Genomic DNA, 21,022 nt, shown 5'->3' with positions numbered 1-21,022 from the left:
ATTATTAACAGTTTCATTATAAACTTGATAACCTAGACAAAATGAGTCCATTTCTTGAAAGACATAAGCTGCCAAAACTTACATAAGAAGTAATAGATGGTTCTATTTCAAAATTTGAGTAAATAATCAATAATCTTCTAACATGCATTGGAGAAGGAAATGGCAACCCACTCCAGTGTTCTTGCCTGGAGAATCCCAGGGATGGCGGAGCCTGGTGGGCTGCTGTCTATGGGGTCGCACAGAGTCGAACACGACTGAAGAGACTTAGCAGCAGCAGCAAAGAGGAAGCACAAGGCCTAGGTAGGTTCACTCATGAATACTATGAAACATTTAAGGAAGAAATGACATCAATTCTCTTCAGTCTCTTTCAGAGGATAAAAGCAGAAATAATGTTTCCTAACTCATTCTTTGAGGCCAGTATTATCCTAATTCCAAAACCAGACAGACATTACAAGAAAACTAGTGACCAGTATCTCTAATGAACGTAGATGCAAAAATCCTCAACAAAAAGTTAGGAAATAAAATCTAACAAATACATAAAAAGAATTGTACACCATGAGCAAGTTGGATTTATCCCAGGTATGCAAGGCTGGTTCAACATTCAAAAATAATTAATGTAATCCATCACATCAAGAGATTAAAAAGAAAAATCACAGGATTATATCAATCCATGCAGAAAAAGTAATGACAAAATTTAATATCCATTCACAATAAAAACTCTCAGTAAACTGGGAATAGATGATAACTTTCTCAATTTGATAAAGAATATCTATATCATCGACTTGATGGGCATGAGTTTGAGCAAGCTCCAGGAGTTGGTGATGGACAAGGAAGCCTGGCATGCTGCAGTTCATGGGGTCGCAAAGAGTCAGGCACGACTCAGCGACTGAACTGAACTGATCTACAAAAAAACCTTCAGCTAGTATCATACTTTATAGTGAGGAAGTAAAAACTTTCCCACTAAAATCAGGTACAAAGCAAGAATGCTCCCTCTAAATTGAGAACCACCATAGGATTTAGCAATTCCACTTTTGGGTATTTATTCAAAGAAAATAAAAACATTAACATGAAAAGATATATGCATACCATGTTCATTATATCATTATTTACAATACCAAGAAATTTAAACAACCTAAGTGTCCACAAATGTGATATATATAATGGAATATTGACCAGACCAAAGTCACCCAATCTGTCTGACTCTTTGTGACCCCATGGACTGCAGCCTGCCAGGCTCCTCTACCCATGAAATTCTCCAGGCAAAAATACTGAAGTATCTTTGATGAAGAAATATCTCTTCTCCAGGAATATTATTCAGCCTTATAAAATAAGAAAACCTTGTTATTTGCAACACCATGAATGGACCTTGAGGGCATCTTGCTAAGTGAAATAAGTCAGACAGAGAAAGACAAATGCTGTATCATCTCACGTACATGCAGAAGCTAAACAACAAACAAATTCAAAATAAAAAAGCATGAATTCATGGATACAGAGAACAAATTAGCATTTAGCAGAGGTGGGGGTGAAGAGTGGGTGAAATGGAAGAAAGAGGTTAAAAAGTACAGATTCCCAGTTATAAAATAAATAAGTCATAGGATGTAATGTACAGCATGGTGATTAGAGTTAAGAATATTGTGATGTATATTTGAAAGTTGCTAATAGAGTAAATCTTGAATATTTTCATCACAAGAAAAAAATCTTGTAAATCAGAAGGACAGAGGTAAATTAGATTTATTGTGGTAAAATTTGAGGGTAGAATTTGAAATTAAAAACAATGCCATTTACATTAGCATGTAAATAATGAATTACTTATAAATCTAACAAAATATGTACAAGATCTGAGGAAAATTATAAAATCTCTGATGAATGAAATCAAAGAACTAAATAAATAGAAAGATATTTTATATTCATGGATAGGAAAATTCTATATTACCAATATGTCAGTTCTTCCAAAATTGTTTTATAGACAAAGCAAACCAAATCATTCCCTGAAAGTTATTTTATGGATCTCAACAAACTCATCCTAAGGTTTATATGGAGAGGCAAAAGTTACAAAACAGGCAACACAATATTAAAGAAGAACAAAGCTGGAGGAGTGGCACAACAACTTCAAGACTTACTATAAAGCCACAGTAGTCAAGACATTGTGGTACTGAAAAAGAATAAACAAATAGATCAACAGAACAAAGAGCCCAGAAATAAATCCCTATAATATAGTTAACTGATTTTTGACAAAGGAGCCAAAGCAAGACAAAGTTACAAAGATGGTCTCTTCAACAGTGGTGCTAGAACAATTGAATATCCACATGCAAAAAAATGAATAGACACAGAATATATATCCTTCACAAAAATTGACTCAAAGTGGATCACAGACCTATATGTAAAGTGCAAAATGATTAAAACTCCTAGAAGTTAACACGAGTTAGATGACCTTGGGTATGGCAATGACTTTCAAGATACTACATCAAAAGCATCATCCATGAAAGGAATAATTGATAAGCTGGACTTCATTTTAAAAACTTCAGCTCTATGAAAGACAGTGTCATAAGAATTAGAAAACAAGCCTCACATGGGAATAAATATTTCCAAAAGACGTATCTGATAAAGAACTATTATTTAAAGTATACAAAGAACTCTTAAAACTCACTCATAAGGAAACAAACAACCTAGTTTTAAAAATGGGACCAGTCTTCACATCTCACCAAAAAAGATGCATAGATGGCAAAAAGCATATGAAAAGATAGTCCATAGCATATGTCATCAGGGAAATGCAAATTAAAACAATGAGATACCACTATATACTTATTAGAATAACCAAAATCCAGAACAGTAACAACACCAAAGTTGGTGAGGTTGTGGAACAACAAGAATTCTCTTTTATCACTGGTGGGAATACGAAATGGTGCAACCACTTCAGAAGACAGCCTGGTGGTTATGTTGCAAAGTTATATACTCTTACCATATGATCCAGCATTTTCACTTTTTTGGTATTTACCCAAAGGAGTTGAAAATTTATATCCACTCAAAAAATCTACACACTGATGGTTATAGAAGCTTTATTCATAACTGCCAAACCATAGAAGCAACTAATATACCTTTTGGAAAGTGAATGGATAAACTGTGCTACATTCATACAACAAATATTATTCAAAGATAAAAAGAAATAAATTATTAAGCCATGAAAAGACCCAGGATCCTTAATTACAAATTACTAAGTCAAAGAAGCCAATCTAAAATCGATGCTTTTGAACTGTGGTGTTGGCGAAGACTCTTCAGAGTCCCTTGGACTGCAAGGAGATCAAGCCAGTCAATCCTAAAGGAAATCAATTCTGAATATTCATTGGAAGGACTGATGCTGAAGCTGAAACTCCAATACTTTGGCCACCTGATGTGAAGAACTGACTCATTAGAAAAGACTCTGATGCTGGGAAAGATAGAAGGCAGGAGGAGAAGGGGATGACAGAGGATGAGATAGTTGGATGGCATCACTGACTTGATGGACATGAGTTTGAGCAAGCTCTAGGAGTTGGTGATGGACAGGGAAGCCTGGTGTGCTGCAGTCCATGGGGTTGCAAAGAGTCAGACACGACTGAGCAACTAAACTGAACTGAACTGTATAATTTCAACTATATGAGATTCTAGAAAAGGCAAAACTACAGACATAGCAAAAAGATCAGCTGTTGCTAGAGGCTGGAGAGAAGAAAGGATGAATAGGTGGAACATAGTGAGCTTTTAGGGCAGTGGAAATGCACTATATGATACTATAATAATGAATACATGTCAGTATATATTTATCTAAACCTTTGGAATGTACAATACTAAGTTGTTGTTTAGCTGCCAAGTTGTGTCAGACTCTTTTGCGACCCCATGGACTATAGCCCACCAAGCTCCTCTGTCCATGGGATTTCCCAGGCAAGAATGCTGGAGGGGGTTGCCCTTTCCTTCTCCAGGGAACCTTGCCAACTTAGGAATTGAACCTGCGTCTCCTGCATTGCAGGTGGATTGTTTACCAGTGAACCACCAGGGAAGCCCCACTAAGAGTGACACTTAATATAAACTATGGGCTTTCAGTGATGATGTGTCAATGTAGGTTGATCAAATGTAACAAATGTATCACTCTGGTAGGGGATGTTGATAATGGGGGAGGCTATGCATGTGAAGGGATAGTGAGTTGGTAAGAAATCTCTGTAACTTCCTCTTAGTTTTGCAGGGAACCTAAAGTGTTCTAAAAGAGTAAAAACCTAAATTATATCAAAAATGAGATGAGATAAGATAAAATAAAATAAAAATCAGTGGTTGTCAGGGGTTTGGCAGAAGGGGAGGGAGGATGAATAGGCAAAGCTTTGAGCATTTTTATGGTAGAGAAACTTCCATGTGAAACTAATGTGGATACATCTATGTGTCAAAACTCACAAAACATACTACATAAAGACTGAACCTTAGGCTTCCCTGGTGGTCCAGTGGTTAAGAATCTGCCTTGCAATGCAGGGGACACAGTTTCAATCCCTGGTCCAGGAAGATCCCCCATGCCATGGGACAACTCAGCCCATGTGCCACAACTACTGAATCCTACACACCTAGAGCCCAGGCAACAAGAAGCCCATGTACACAACTAGAGAGGAGCTGTTGCTTGCCCAACTAAAGAAAAGCCTGCATGCAGCAATGAAGACCCAGCACAGCTATAAATAAAAATAGTTTTTTAAAAAGGAATGAGCCTTTTGGTGAAGTGTAGACAATAGTTAATAACAATATATGAATATTGGTTCATAATTGTCACAAATATATCCCGCTAAATGCAAGATGTTGATAGAACAGAAAACTGGGTAGATTGGAGGCGTATATACGGAATGCTGTTTATTTATTCTATAAACCTAAAATTGTAAGTCAAAAGTATATTTTTTAAAAAAAATTGAAACATCCCTACACACACACACAGGAATGGTTGCTATCCACACCCCCTCCCTAAAAAAATAGGCATTACCAGGTGTTGGTGAGGATATATAGAAACTAGAACTTGAATACTACTGGAAACAGTAGTATTAATGGCATAGTCACTCTGGAAAACATTTTGGAAGTTTAAGGGTAAACCCAGATTTACCATACAACCCAACAATTCCACACCTAGAAATCTACGCAAAAGAAATTAAAATGTAAGTCTACACAATGACTTATTCATGAATATTCATAGCAGCATTATTCATAACAGACCCAAACTGCAAAACTGCAAATGTCCTTCAAATGGCAAACTGGTAAACAAACTGTGGTATACCCATACAATGGAATGGACAAATGGAATCCATAAAAAGGAATGAATCAGTGCTACAATATGCACAGACCTCAAAAACATTATCCTAAGTGGGATGTGTTAGACATGAAGAACTACATAAGATATGATTCCATTTATTTTCAAATTCCAGGAAAAGAAATCATAGAGCAGGAAAGCGGATCCGTGGTTGCCTGGGGCTGGAAGTGGCAGAGGTGGAAGTGGGGAGTGACAGAAAAGGAATTTATAGAGGTAAATGAAATCCTCTAAACCGGAATTGTAGCTATGATTACACAACTTCTTTAATTCACTAAAGCCATTAAATTGTACACTTATAATCGGTGAGTCTTATGGATATAAATTATACCTCAAAAAAGCTATTAAAAAGTATTTATAGTTTTCTGGTGGAAAAGAAAATAAAATCATTCTGTATTGTTCAAATAGTCAGAATGAAATTTCATAGAAAATAATTCTAGGGAGTTGGAATTTTAGCCAATATGTAGAAGTACATACACTGATAATCAGAGTTCCTCAGCAGGAATAATTATGATTCTAAAGTAAGAACACTAACACTGTTGGTTGGCCAAACCAAGAGAAGCCCTTCTTTGTTAAAAGAACCTAAACTTTAACTAGCTGGATATTCTGTTATTTGTATCTGAATAAATCTTAATGGATAAACCTACTTTTCAGCAGAAGGAGTCTGAAAGAGCTGAATAACTTTTTGCTAGGGAAGGCGTGAAATATTCTTACTAGAGTTAAGGGATGACAGTAGTGGTTGGATTAAAAAAAGTTTAAGCATCCATTTTGAAAACCACCTGCATATAGGTATTCTCTGAAGAAAAAAAAGCAATTGTCATCATGGAAATATATTTATAGATATAGATCCATATAAATGTAGATATAGAAAGATATATCTATTTATAGATATAGATAAAGAAAGATACAGATTGTTCCCTGGGAGAACTTGAAGAGCAAAGTAGGAGACTACTTTTTTGTTTCATTTTGTTTTTTGTATTTTTTTTTATCTTTATTTTTTAACATCAAAAACATTTTGTATTGGGGTATAGCTGATTAACAATGTTGTGATAGTTTCAGGTGAACAGTGAAGGGACTCATCTACATGTATCTGTTCTCCCCCAAACCCCTCTCCCATCCAGGTTGGCACACAACATTGAGCAGAGTTCCATGTGCTATACAATAGGTTTTTGTTGGTTATCCATTTTAAATATAGCAGTGTGTACATGACCTTCCCCAAGTTCTTACCCATCCCTCCCTACCTCCCACCCCCCCAGTGGCAACTCTGAGTTCGTTTTCTAAGGCTGTGAGTCTCTTTCTGTTTTGAAAGTAAGTTCATTTGTATGGTTTCTTTTTAGATTCCACATATAAGGGATATCACATGATACTAGTAGGAGAGCACTTTTAATTGGAGATGCAAGGCACACAAAAGTTTCAGATTTGTCCTCTGTCCTTAAAACACTGGAAAGACAATCTTTGTAGAAGCAGGTGAACACACTTGAAGCAATTAGCAGATAACAGATGTTGTACAATGAAACCGTAGATTGTAGGGTATAAATACAATTAAATTCTGTAGAAGCCAAATCACAGACAGCTTTAAGATCCACCAGGATTAAAACATGCTGCTGCTGCTGCTAAGTCGCTTCAGTCATCTCCGATTCTGTGGGGCCCCACAGACGGCAAACATGCTACCTGATGGTGAAACCATACAATTGACTTAACTGTCCACACCCAAAACAAGTTATTTTGAACCAGGTATTAAGTAGCCTTCTGAAGGCTTCTGACACCAACATGCTGTCAGATAATATTCATCAAGTGGTTTCATAGGAACAAGAGAAATTAGTGCTTTCAAAAGAAGTCACTTAAAACAGGCTCCCCAAGATCATTTCTGGATGTGCAAATTCACAGTGGATTATTTCTTGAATTTTACTCATCTCTAAAATCTACATATGAGATACAGCAGTGAAAGTTTTGATAGATCAGTGCAACTTAAGCACTGCTATTATGACAGTCATCACAATTGGATTTTTTTTCTTTATATTTTTCCATCTGCAGTCTTGCCTTCTGTTACTCTGGGATTTTTCAGAATGGCATCAACACAAAGACCTGTGTTATTTCAATACTGTATGGAAAAGCCTCAAAGTAAAGGAATTTTTTGGTGGCCCAGACAGTAAAGAGGAGAACTGGGTTCGACCCCTGAGTCAGAAAGATCCCCTGGAGAAGGAAATGGCAACCCACTCCAGTATTCTTGCCTGGAAAATCCCATGGATGGAGGAGCCTGGCAGGCTGCAGTCCAGGGGGTCGCCAAGAGTCGGACACAACTGAACGACTTCCCTGTTCTTTTTTTGGGAGAATTAAAGTTCTTTAACATATGCACTGGTAGGGTTAATGAATCATCTGCTTTAAATACATTCTCATTTGAAGCTGACTCCAGTAATCAGTCGTGTGAGTTGCTTTTCCAAGAGTTGTCACCCACTCTCTCTTCCCCACCTTGTTCCATCTCTTCTCCTCCCTCTATCCATTAATGAATTTAATTTCAAGAGGTCTGAAGAGGCAATAGGTACATGGACTCCAGGAGATAACTGGTTCCCTTGCAAAGCTGACTAGCTCTTTTGGCACTGAACCCACAATCTTTGCTCCTTTAATACCACGGCCACTCATTGAGAGCTGAGAGGATCCATCTCCCCAACGACTAGCAAATGACCTGCTGAGAATTCGCCTACCACAAACTCCATCAATGGCAGAGCTGGTGTCTAAATTTGCAGATAACTTTTACCTCCTGATACAGAGAGCTTTTGAGGTGGAAGCCCCTATAATAGAATAAAAACATCTCAAATACAACACTTCTCTTGATCCTGAGTAATTATCTACATAACAGTTACTTGCTGTGAAAATTAACAAAAAATCATCTCCATTGCTTTGTTCATTCTACTTCTAACTAGCACACACTGATTTACCTCATTATTCCTCATACCCAAACCTCACTTTCTAGCAAACAAATCAATTTTTGGTGCCCTATGCAAAGGAATAATTCCCAAGGGTACTTGAAGAACTAAAACTAGTAACTGCCAATAAATATTTTTATTTGTTTTTCCTCTAGAGCAAATATGCTGCAGTAGCATATTTTAAATCTGTTATTTTCCCTGATATCCTTCTGAAAGTTGCTCCATTTTAAAAATTTTCTCAGCTTAAATTTTCAACTAAATGGAATAAGTATCTGACAGAATTCTATTCTGCCTTCACTTTCTATGGCATTTCTTCCAAAGTTGTTTATTGCCATTCTGACTTCTAAACTGGTTTTATAATTATGCCACACATTCCTATCACAATGAACTTCCTTGCCTTTAAAATGTGTATATCAGAATTTAAACACTGGTCACCACGACATTTGTGGATTTACTTGCCTCTACTAGTACTGGATATCAGCTCATATAATACTTTCAATTTATTTCTCTTTCAGAGAAAAAGCCTAATAGAGTTAGTGAACAGCACTAATAGCCTAGGATCAAAACGACCCAAGAATGAAAGGAGTCATTTTTTTTTTTCTTTATGTTAGAATCACAAATTTAATTTATGATGATTTGGAAGTGGAGGCAAATATAACTTCTTTGTTTCATTTATATTTGATGTTTTCCTTCACAAGCTCTTATCCACTATTAAGTGAGAAAGAAAGAGCTAAATATTTGAATTCAAAGCTCAGTCTGATCTGATTATTTCTTCAGTCCTTTTAGAAAATGTTCAGCCTGTCAGATAGCATTTCCTTCTTACTATTTCTCTCTTGTGAAAGAATTGATGCTTTTGAGTTGTGGTGCTGGAGAAGACTCTCGAGAGCCCCTTGGACAGCAAGGAAGGCAAACCTGTCAATCCTAAAGGAAATCAATCCTGAACATTCATTGGAGGGACTGATGCTGAAGCTCCAATACTTTGGCCACCTGATGCAAAGAGCCAACTCAATGGAAAAGACCCTGATGCTGGGGAAGATTGAGGGCAAGAGGAGAAGGGGGTGGCACAGGATGAGATGGTTGGATGGCATCACCGACTCAATGGACATGATCTTGAGCAAACTCCAGGAGATGGTAAAGGACAAGAAAACCTGGTGTGCTGCAGTCCATGGGGTCACAAGTTGGACACAACTTAGCGACTGAATAACAATTTCTCTCTCAAGAGAACATACTGGGTTTTTGGGCAGGATGGTGTCTACATATGCTGGTGAATGAGAGACAAACGGATCCCTTGGGCATGTGCTGGCTGACACCTGAGGGTCTCCAGGACAACGTCCAGCTGTTGTGTGTCCAACCAGCCTCAAAATTGGAATTTGCAGTTAGTGTAACTATCGTCCATTCTCTTGGTTTGGCCAATACTCTCTGTCATGGCAAGACTGGCTTTCTGCTCTGCAGCCTCAAAGACAAAGACACGTTACCCTGTCAGGGTAAGCCTCTCAGGCAGCTCCCTAGCCACTTCTCCTTGTCACGCCACATGCCCGAATTTATTTCATAGGGCTGCACCCTAGATTAATGAGGGAAAGTCTGGAAGATGACCCCATCCCAGAGTCTTCAAGGGGAGTTAGATAGGACAGATGAAGGTGAAAGAATCCCTTAGGCTTCATGTTACACTCACTCATATAACATGTGCAAATGCTCTGGCTCTTGATATTCTGGACATATCAGCACTCACTCCTCTGGCTTCATAATTTGACTACTGTTAGTTCCCTTTTGGATATTCAAGCTTGCTCTTACTTGGTCTCAGCACATATTCTAAGGTACAATTTCTAGTGCTTTTGCCCTTGAACCACTCTTTCGTCACCAAAATATCTTAGGTATGAGGACTCAAAAATACACATAAGGATAGACTGACTAATACATAATAGAGTCTCATTCATTTGTGATGAGCTTCACTAAGGAATATTTTAAAAGAAATTCCACTTTTATAATTTTCTCACAATATCCATAATAACTCACAGGAAGCTAATTATATCATTCAATAAGCCTGAGGGAACAATATAGGAAAAAGAAAATAATAATTTTTAAGTACTATATTATTCTTTTGTAAGTGAAAAGTTATTTAATGTGCTTGGGAATACTTAAAAACTGTTTTAGTCACTCATATAGAATACATAGAGCCTAACTTTCACTTGCAATCTTTATATTCATTATCATAGAAGTGAAGTTCTCTTCAAAGGAAACTACAGATAGGCCATAACATCTAGCTTTAATCACATTACAAATCACTAAAGCAAAATTATTGAAATCTTCTAATTGCAAATCGAATGTAAACTGATGTCAAAGTGGAAATGTACACACACATATTTTTTAATAAAGAATGCTGAAAAATAATGAAAGGAATGATTTTCTAAAACCATGTAAGTTTGTTGAACTTGAGACAGAGCTCCTGACTCAGAATGGCTGGGCCAGGCTGGAAGTTCTACCCTGCCAATATCCTGCCTAGCTTTCCAAAAGTGATGGCTTTATCATTCAACTAAGAAATAAAAGATCCACTGCCTAGAATACCACATCAACTTAGGTTTTATTTAATATGCTGCTATAATATCTTTAAACATCTTATCAACAGACTAACCTACACAAGATCAACCTGCAAAACCATTGTTTCCAAAGGCTTTGGGAAACACGGTCCACTCCAGATTACCAGTTTTATCCCTCCAGTGGAAAATTAGGTGGGCACATTTAAAGTCTGGCCTTTGGGACTACAAGACAAGACCAAGGATCACATCCTTCTCAGGCAACCAGCATAAAAATTCTACAAAGCACTTTTAAAATAAGCAGACTAAATTCATCAAGAGAAAAATACAGGAAAACTTCAATTAAGCAAGCGAAGTGAAAGTCGCTCAGTTGTGTCCAACTCTGTGCGACCCCTTGGACTGCAGCCCGCCAGGTTCCTCTGTCCATTGGATTCTCCAGGCAAGAATACTGGAGTGGACTGCCATGCCCTCCTCCAGAGGATCTTCCCGACCCAGGGATCAAACCTGCATCTCTTACATCTCTCCTGGATTGGCAGGCGGGTTCTTTACCACTAGTGCCACCTGGGAAGCTAGATAACTAAGTGCTTTGTAAATAAGTTGTCCTTAGACATGCAGGACTACAGGATTAATTAAATCAATTATGATACATTCACACAATAAAATACACAGGAATAATTAAAAATCATGTTCCAGAATTTTGACTGACAATGGAAGTGTTGTTATATAAAATCTTCACATATGAAAAGGTCATAAAAAAAAGCAGGATCAACTTCTTTGTGTGTGTTTTTAAAAACAAATGTAGAGACTAGAAAACTAGACTATATAGACATCAAAAGACTAGGAAAGTTTATTTTACATTATATGGGTTTTTTTCTCCTTTTCATTTATCTCAGTTTTCTAAATATTATGCAATAAATGTTCATTATTTTAATGTTAGAAAATATAATGATGGGAAAGTGATTAAGCTACTTAACTATATTTCCTAGTTAACCAAAAAGTAGGCAAAAGAACTTTGGAATGGTTCAAGAATTTTCATCCACATCCTGGTTACTGGTCAACAAAACCCTATGACCTAATTATATTCAGTGGGGCTTCCCTGATGGCTCAGTAGTAAAGAATATGCCTGCCAAAGCAGGAGACAGAGGTTCGATTCCTGATCCGGAAGACCCCACATGCCTCAGAGCAACTAAGCTGGTGCACCACAACTAGTGAGCCTGTGTTCCAGAGCCCGGGAGCCTCAATCAACTACTGAAGTCTGCCCGCCCTAAAGCCTGTGTTCCACCACAAGAGAAGCCATCACAATGACAAGCCCTCTCTGCACCTACAGAGTAGCCCCAGCTTGCTGCAACTAGAGAAAAACCCACATAGCAACAAAGACACAGGACAGCCAAAAATAAATCATTATATTCTATGAAATCAGTCAGCCAATCAATTCTGATGTATGTGATATCCAAAGGAGTTAAGTCTTAAGTTTTTACTTTCATTCAGTTACTACATCACTAAGCTGATAAAGAACTTGATAGAAATTCAAAACAAGTGAACCCAATTATACCTTACCTTCTTATTTAAGCATCTCATAGGAACCACACCTTATGAAGATGAACATCACACATCATATCCAGAAAACCATGAATGCTGGTGTAAGGGTTTAATATTCAAGCATCATAGTTTGGAATGGTATTTAGTAACTAAATTCCTATTTCTTGTTTACATGGTGTCTGTCTCAAAAGTTAAATGCAACACAAATTCCAAAGAGTTTAGTTCTTTGAGATTCTTGTTGCCATCCTGTTATAACGTAATGCCTTTTTTGTTTTTGGCCATTTCAAATGTGCAAGTTCTATTTAAGTTCTTATACCCCCTTCTAGATTTTAAAAAATACATAGTCCTTTACATTTTTAAGTAGGTTATAATATTCAGGTGGCTTAAACATCAAAAAGTAGAAGCTCCCCTCCCACCCACATACCTAACTACACAGTTCCCACCCTCCTTCAACAGACAATCCTCATTATTAGTTTCTGGTTTATCCTTCTAAAGAATTTTTTAAATGTATATTCAAGCATAGTATATGATTGTATGTATATTATTTTCCCCAAAATATTATATTGGTATTCACCTTCTTTTTATTACTTAACAATGTACCTTTGAGATCTTTCCAAAACCAGCACAGAAAGAACATCCACATTCTTTTTATAGTTGCATTGTTTTTTTGTATGAATATGCCATAGTTTATTAAACAATCCCCAACTGATAGGCTGCTGGGTTGCTTCCAATTTTTTTATAATGCTGTGATAAACAGTCTTGTGTGCATAAATTATTACACAAATGCTTAAGTATTACTGCAAAGTGAAATGTTGAATTGCCAGGTCAAAGGGTATATGCATTTTTACCTGTCACACCATTGCCACACTGTCCTCCAAGGAGCGCACCAACTTAAACTCCCACCACCAAGGAGTGAAAGTGCTTGTTTCTCCACAATCTTGCCAGCATAATATGGTACCTAACTTGTAGCTTCTGCCAAACTGGTTAAAAATAGTATCTCAGTATATTTTTGATAGACTTTTCTTATTATGTATAACACTGAGCATCTTTTCATGTATTTAGGGATTCTGTTTGCTTCTCTTTTAGGTCAACTCTTCAATAAATGCTTTCTTATTGAAATTGAAGGAACTCTATAAACATTAAGGAATTCAGCATCTGTAGTATGAGCTGAAAATCTTTTTCCCAATTTGCCATCTTTCTTTTGATTTTGCTTATCATGATTTTTGCCATGAATATGAACATACAGACATGCATATTAACACATACACACAAATGTGTTAATCTTTTCCTTTAAGGCTTCCAGATTTTGTTATAGCTTACAAACTTTTCTTCCTTATTCTGAGATATAGAGTAATTTTTTGTGCCTTCTTTAATTTAATGGGTTCATTTGATATTAAAATTTCTATGCATTTGGATTTTTCTTGGTATACAGTGTGAAGTATGGATCCAGCTTTAATTCTTTCAGAGGCTACACTACTGTCTCATCAATAGTTTTTGAATAGTTTATTTCTCGCTAATTTGCACTGCCACTTTTCACATATCAAAACTGCATATATTTTGAGATCTATTTCAGGATTTTCTAGTCTATCCAATTGTCCTGACTGCATGTACTAATAACATTAATTTAAAACTAAGAGTCTATAACATACATTGACATCTGAAATATCTAGTCTCATTAATTTTTGCTCTTTACAAAGGTTTTCTGGCTGTTTTTAGGGAAGAAAAAATTGCCTGATTCTGAAAAAATGAAAATCTCTTTGATAATTTTGAGGCACCATGTTAAATTTATAAATTAACTGACATCTCTATAATGTTGAGTCTGTTTAGCCAAGAACAGGACATGCCTTTTCCCATTTTTTTCAATTAATTTAAGTCCTTCAGGAATGATTTAAAGTTTTTTTCAAATAAGGCTTTATTGCTAGATTTATTCCTAAGTATGTTATCTTTGGGGTTGGTAATTGCAGATATGTGTTTTCCTTCCTTTTATGTACTGATTGTTCTTTGTATATATGAAAACTAGTCATTTCTGTTCATTTTATACCCTGCTATCTTACTAAATTCTCTTTCTTCTAGACTCTGTTTTTTCTCATAGGATTTTTAAGTATATAACAATGAACTGCCAACAGAAATAAGGTTTGCTCCTCTGTAATGTTAATTTATTTAAGATACTGAGGAGTAGTATCTCCAGCCTCCAACACAATGTTAACTACATCTTTCTCTTATTCCTAACTTTCATAAGTAATAAGTGAGGAATAAGTCTACAGTCTCTCCATTAAAAATAATACTTGTTTCAAAGAAAAACATTATTCTGAATTAGTGGGTTTGAGGTTGTCTTCCTTGGGAAGAGAGTGAGCCAATTCTCTATGTGTCAGGGAGAGGGACCAGATTATTTGGTGAAAAGAAATTTCCATTTCATTCTGGCACATAGAAGACTATGTTTCCTAGAGTCCTTGCTTTTAGAAAAGACATGTGGCTTCTTCTGACCAATTGTTATCACCTTTGAGCCAAAGAACAAAAGAGAATGTGTAAGATTTCTATATGCTTATTATCTCCTTTGATGGCAACTGAAGAAAGCATGAGTTTCAGATGATGTACCCACACAAATGCTGTGTCTCCAACACCCTCACCATGTGTGGCTTGTGAAAAAGAGGTTCCTTCTTACCAGCAACCAGTGTTTCACGTACACTCTGAAAAGAAATAAACCTTGTCTTGTTTTTTTAAAAAAATAATAATAATTCTTATTATTTTATCTCAGCCCCCTCAGTTGGGGAGCTGAGACAAAAATACTTTCTCTCAAAGAAATCTATTACTTTACTGTGGATTTTCTGTCAAGAATAAATGTTTTTTTTTTAAAGTTCCTTAGATTTGCCAATATTATAAATTATGATCAAAGATTTTCTAATATTCAAATGTGTGTTTCTGAAATAAAACCCCACATGGTTTGTACTTTTAATATGTTTCTTGATTATGCTTGTGAACATTTTATTTAGAATTTTAAGGTCTATGATCATAAGTGAGATTGGCCTATAATTTTCTTTTTTGTCTAATTCCTTTTAGGTTTTGGTATCAGTTTTTACACTTGCTTCTTACAAAGATGTTGGAGACTTTCTTCCTTATCTGATGTGCTGGAACAACTGAATTAGCTTTAAAGTGATCTGATCTTTAATGGCATCCTGGAATTTCTCTGTGAACCCATCGGGTCTTAGTATTTTGGGGACTGGTTCTTGGTCAATTTCCTCTGTTTGTACAATGGAGCTGTTTAGATTGCCAATGTCCTTTGGAGTCTAGTTGATAAACTATTAATTTGCAGAGTAAACTATTAAATTTAGCAGAGTAGTTTCTTATAATTATTCCAGTTTTTCCCTTTTCTATAAATTCCCCTATTGTTCCCTAGCTTTCATATTTGCACTCTCTCCCTTTTTTTTACTGAATAAATCAGCAAATAGTTTATCTTGCCAAAGCTTTTGGATTTATTATTTCTACTACATTCATTATTTTCTGTTTGTATTCTTTCCTTCATTCTCTCAATGTTTTTCTCTTTTTATAACTTTTAAACTGGATGCCTATATCATGATTTCTATTTTTATAGTGTGTGTATACACGTATACATATATACATATATACATATAGACATATACATATATAAATTTTCCAAGGATTACTTTAGTTATATCCCATGGTTTCTGATATGTAGTATTTATATGATCATTTTCTAGCTATCCTGGCATTTGAGTTTATACTTTTTCTTTGACTCAGTTATGGCTTATTAAAGAATTTAATTACAAGAGGATACACAACAATTTTTTTCTATCATTTTAATCCTCCACATTAGTCTTCATTATACTGTTAAATATATTCAGTGCTTACCTCCAGTCCTTTTGCTGGTATTAACCTAGTCGTAGTTAGTTAAAATGTGTTTTCTAGCAATTTCCGCAGGAAGGACTCCTGATAGTGCTGCACCAAGTCATGCTGGAGCCTGGGGCAAAAGAAAAAATCAGTAATAATGATCCTGTTTTCCTGTTAAAGTTTTGGTATTTTATTTAACATAGATTTTTTCATTATTTAGTTTAACACTGCATTAAATATTATGTTGATTATTGAACTTTCTGGTACTCTCTTAAATTCTGTGCCCAAAGCACTTAATATTCCTTGGGTTCTGTAGGTTCATGTTTCTTATTTGAGGAATGGTTTGACTGACTCACTATTTCTTTCCTTGTGGAACTTCCAGGTTGCTAGTGCTTTACAATCTTCTAAAAGATATTGTAGAGAGACTTCCCTGGTGGTCCAGGGGTTAAGACTTCATGCTGCCAGTGCAGGAGGGGACATGGGTTCAATCCCTGGTCAGGGAACTAAGATCCCACATGCCATACGGCATGGCCAAAAGATAAAAAAGTAAATAATTTATTTAAAATGTTTTAATAAAAAAAAAAAGATTCTGTGGAAAAGTCTGAATCCAGCCAATTTTTTTTCATTTTTTTTAACTTTTTGTAACAATTCTTTATCTTCAAAATCTACCAACTTTTCCAGAATCTGTCTTGATATTGATCATTCTGGGTCACATTTCCTTGGCACACAGTAAGACTGTTAAATATAGAGATTCAAGTCTTTTTCTTTTTTGGACTGTATTTTAAAATATCAATATTTGCTGTGTACCATTTTTGGTTTTCTTCTTTGGATATTCTATTTAAGTGCTTATTGGATCTCCCTTGTATATTCTAATTTTTTAATTCTTTGATTTCTACTTCACTGTGTTCCCTTTTCTCATTTTTATCTTTTACGTCCCTAGCAATATTTTCCATATTGCTTGTTACTTCTTCCAGTTTTGTCTTTATTTCTGTGCTGGTTTATTTTTTCCTTCTACTTCTTTCCTGATTTCCACCAGTTTATATTTCTTCTCTTCCTCCTAGCTTACAACCTCTTTTTTCAAATACAGTACTGCACTTCCACCTGCTGGGACTTGTTAGAAGAAGTGATTGCTTTACCAAGTTTTTGTTGTTGTTGTTTTGATATCAAAATGTTTGTTCATTATTCTTATCTGCTTCATGACAACATCTCTGGTGAGTAATGATCATCTGCTAATACATTTTGCTGCACCTTTTCTTCCTTTTTCTTATAGTTTCTCTTTACAGACATTATTCTAGTTTCTTTTTTATTACTTATTATTGATAATAATAGAGGACTGAAAATTTTTTATCTGATGAGGTTAAAACAAAGGGAATTTGGACTTAAAACTACGAGGTACAATTTCTGGTGGCTATATAATTCATGAGATAGGGGGATCACATGGAACAGACATTCTTCCCAGCCTTACTTGGCTTCGCTTAGAGAACCCTGGCAGCCAGGCAGTCAGCCCAGGCAGAGCCTGGACAGCTCTATACAGTCTTAACAGCCTAGGAGCAAAGACATACACACAACACCAGGGGTTCCTCACTAAAGCCTCAATGTAATCATTCTAAAACAAAGTTGTGGTTACCAAGTCCACCCACAGGTTCCAGCATTCCAAACCAATCTTTAGCACCTATCTTAGTCTGCCTAGGGTGTCATAACAAAATACCACAAACTGAGTGGCTTAAACAACAGACTTTTTAAAGCCTATTTTCCCCACATTTCTGGAAGCTAGAACTCCCTGAGCAAGGTGCGAGAGAATTCAGTTTCTGGTGCAGGCTCTCTTCCTGGCTTTTAGACAGCTACCACCTTGCTCTGGGCTCACATGGCCTTTCCTCAGCACATGTGCATGGAGACAGAACGAGAGTGAGCTCTCTGGTATCACAATTTTAAGGACACTAAACCTGCTGGGTCAGGGCTCCATCCTTATGATCTCATTTAACCTTCATTACTTTCTCATAGGCCCCGATCTCCAAATACAGTGACTTGGAGAGTTAGGGCTTCAGCCTGTGAATGGGGGGAGGGGAGGCACATAAACATTTAGTTCATAATAGTTCCCGAAACATTGTCAAAACAAATTTAACTCTATCTATGGAGTTTTAGTATACAGATGGTGATTCCCAACCATCATCTCTTCCTTTCTTATTTGACTGTTTCACCTCTGAGTGTGCTCAGTGAGTCTCCAAACCAGAGGGTAACTAAGTGGGAAAATACTTCCTGTTTCAAAAACAGTGGATTTAGTTCCACTGGATCTAGAGTTGATGGACCTGATGTTGCCTTCTGTGGACAGTGCTATGCCCTCTCTCGGAGGTGTAAGTCTGTTGAAGTCTTGTAAAACTGGTAGAGATGGAGAACTGAACACCACTGATTTAACTTTCTCTTTTCAGTGAATATAAAAGTGAGTGAAGTCGCTCAGTCGTGTCCGACTCTTTGCGACCCCATGGGCTGTAGCCCACCAGGCTCCTGTGTCCATGGGATTTTCCAGGCAAGAGTACTGGAGTGGGTTGCCATTGTCTTCTCCAGGGGATCTTCTCAACCCAGGGATTGCACCCAGGTCTCCCGCATTGCAGGCAGACGCTTTACTGTCTGAGCCACCAGGGAAGCCCTATAAATGTGCTCAATTATATGCACTGTTCCAAAATATCTATTAATTGGTATACAGAAATATGCAAATATCTATACACCCTGTTTCTAAATCATGTCTCCTCTGTTGATGTACAAACTCGTCACTCCCTAATAATTCTTCAGCACAGATAGATCTTCCATCATCAATAGAGGCTGATGACAGCTTTATAACAGAATGGGTGAGCATTGCAAAAAAAGCCCAGGTTGGGATATCTATATGTCTCTCCATCAGCAAAGTCACCCCTTCAAGGTACCCTCACCTCTACTTTTGTGGGTTCTTTGACTCCCTCCCATCTGTCTGTAGGGCCCAGAAAGAAACTCTGATCCTTCAGCAAAACCAGCTCTTAGCAGTGGGTTTATGTGAGATATGTTGTCCCTTTGTTTGCTGCTGACAAGCGTAAAGAACCACTTTCACTGCTGATAATAATGGTTAATTTATCACATCCAGCAGAGGCTGACCTCTGGGTGTCCCAGCCCCTCCATCACCTTCACACCTGCTCAAGCTAATTGTTAGAGCCAAGTGTAAATGAAAATCAACTGGGCTAATAATGAATGGAGCCCATTACTCGCAACAGCACATTGCTTTACGAAGGTTTATCAAGAAACATTATAACCAGTCCCCTGGTCACAGTTCCCTGTTTCATAGATGAGAAAAAGCAAGCAAACAAGAAGGGATCTGCCCATGAAAACAAGCACAGTGACTGGAAACGTCTGATTTTACCTCCCAGAGCTCTAGAACAGTCAATGCTGCATTTTACCAAAATTCACTCATATATAAACAGAAAAAGGATTAAGATATTTCTCCAAATGTTGTTCTCATCTGTTTGTATAAGCAAATGAGATCATTACCAGATATGAAGACTCTAATTAATATGCTAATCTCATTCCTCCATCACAACCATTTTTAAGGCAGTTATCTCCATGGCTTCTCCAGTCACTGCCAAACTGCCACCGGCCCTAGAACTGCCTTGCCATTCCCTTCTGAAAGCACAGACCCAGCTCCAAAATGTTAGAAATGAAAGAATGAGAACTCCCATTAAAGGCGACTGTGTCAAAGGAAACTCAGAGAGCTTTACTTGATCTACTTCACTGAGCAAGAAACAAACTGCTACTGAACTCCCAAACCAAAGGGAGTTAAGCTCTTGGCTCTCAGTGCTATTAATAACAGCTCAGGTGATGAATAAGTACATTGTTTTCTCTAGTGATCTTTTACCAGAAACTTTTTTTTTTTAACTGCATCAGCTTACTTGCTTGTAGCTGCTTTAGCTAGGAAGGTGCAAGGTTCTGCTGACATGAGGACTATTTAACTTTTATTTGAGGCCAGAGTCAGCATTTCAGGGAAATCAAGGCATTTTACACTTTGGTTATGTGACTATGAGTGTTTGGACTAGGGGTATATTCAAACTGTGGTCTCCATTTTAACTTCCTTTTGACGACTGAGTATCTTCAAGAGGCAGATATTAGAGCACCAGAAATTGTCAACTGTATTTGAAGAACCAGCTTGATGGAGTGCAAGAAATTGCTTCCAGTCCCCAGGGTAAGGGGTTGATATATTTAGGGAATGTTTTAAAGTTTTTTTATCTTGTACTTTATCTGTTCATTTTTAATGCCACTTATAAGTAGTCACACACTAGCAAAGTAATACTGAAAATTCTTCAACCTAGGCTGCAACAGTACGTGAACTGAGAACTTCCAGATGTTCAAGCTGGATTTAGAAAAGGCAGAGGAACCAGAGATCAAATTACCAACATCTGCTGGGTCATAGAAAAATGAAGAGAATTCCAGAAGAACTCTACTTCTGCTTCACTGACTACGCTAAAGCCTTTGACTGTGTGGATCACAACAAACTGTGGAAAATTCTTCAAGAGATGGGAACATCAGACCACCTTTCCTGCCTCCTGAGAAATCTGTATGCAGGTCAAGAAGGAATAGTTAGAACTGGACAAAATGGACTGGTTTCAAATTGGGAAAGGAGTACGTCAAGGCCGTATACTGTCATCCTGCTTATTTAATTTATATGCAGAGAACAGCATGTGAAATGTTGGGCTGGATGAAGCACAAGCTGGAATCAAGACTGCTGGGGAAAATATCAACAACCTCAGATACGCAGATGACATCACCCTTATGGCAAAAAGCGAAGAAGAACTAAAGAGTCTCTTGATGAAAGTGAAAGAGGAGAGTGAAAAGCTGGCTTAAAACTCAACACTCAGAAAACGAAG

The sequence above is a fragment of the Giraffa tippelskirchi genome, chromosome 7 (genome assembly GCF_054371585.1).
Source record: "Giraffa tippelskirchi isolate mGirTip1 chromosome 7, T2T-mGirTip1v1.2.pri, whole genome shotgun sequence".
Classification (NCBI taxonomy): domain Eukaryota; kingdom Metazoa; phylum Chordata; class Mammalia; order Artiodactyla; family Giraffidae; genus Giraffa; species Giraffa tippelskirchi.
Note: the sequence above shows the minus strand (reverse complement) of the source record.